The sequence below is a fragment of the Acyrthosiphon pisum genome, chromosome A1, assembly GCF_005508785.2.
Source record: "Acyrthosiphon pisum isolate AL4f chromosome A1, pea_aphid_22Mar2018_4r6ur, whole genome shotgun sequence".
NCBI lineage: Eukaryota > Metazoa > Arthropoda > Insecta > Hemiptera > Aphididae > Acyrthosiphon > Acyrthosiphon pisum.
The window spans coordinates 80,890,867-80,891,846 of record NC_042494.1 but is presented as its reverse complement, the minus strand read 5'-3'; positions in this window follow the sequence as shown (position 1 = coordinate 80,891,846).

Here is a 980-nt window from a genome sequence, read left to right as displayed (position 1 = left end):
ACGGTCAAAATATCCAAGGACAAAATATCCAAATGTATCCATTTTTCTGAAAATAAGTACATTACAGTTTACTTTCTAATAAAATTAGCTCAAACATCAATTTATTTAATTATAAAAATATATCTAATATAATAATAGTAATAATATCACAAATTATAGTGTACACATATTAGTCAAATAGTCAAATAGTCAAATAATATAAAATAATTTGTTTTTATGAATACAGTATACACACAATAAAATAAAATATTTAATAATTTGCTAAAAAAATGACTAAACTACACTATTTTCTAAAAATTTAGAAAAACGTTTAAAAAAAAAAACACAAAATTGTAAAATCAATACATTCATCACTCAAAATTAGCTCAAATATTAAATTATAAAATTATCTCGTAAAATTAGTTCAACTTTTATACGCTGTATTACTTATGGTAAAATAAATTAAATTAATATTAAGAATATCACAAAATATACTGTACACACATTAGTCAAATGGTCAAATTATATAAAATAATAAACAATAAAATAAAATAAAATATTAAATAATTTGCTAAAAAAATGACTAAACCTACACTATTTTCTAAAAATTTAGAAAAACGTTTAAAAAAAAAAACACAAAATTGTAAAATCAATACATTCATCGCTCAAAATTAGCTCAAATATTAAATTATAAAATTATCTCGTAAAATTAGTTCAACTTTTATACGCTGTATTACTTATGGTAAAATAAATTAAATTAATATTAAGAATATCACAAAATATACTGTACACACATTAGTCAAATGGTCAAATTATATAAAATAATAAACAATAAAATAAAATAAATATTAAATAATTTGCTAAAAAAATGTCTACCTAAATTATTTTCTTAAAATTTAAAAAAAAAACGTTTTTAAAAATAGAAAATTTTATTACTTTCTAATAAAATTAGCAATCGCATTTAAAAAATTTGGAATGTCTCTACTTCCACCATCGAACTC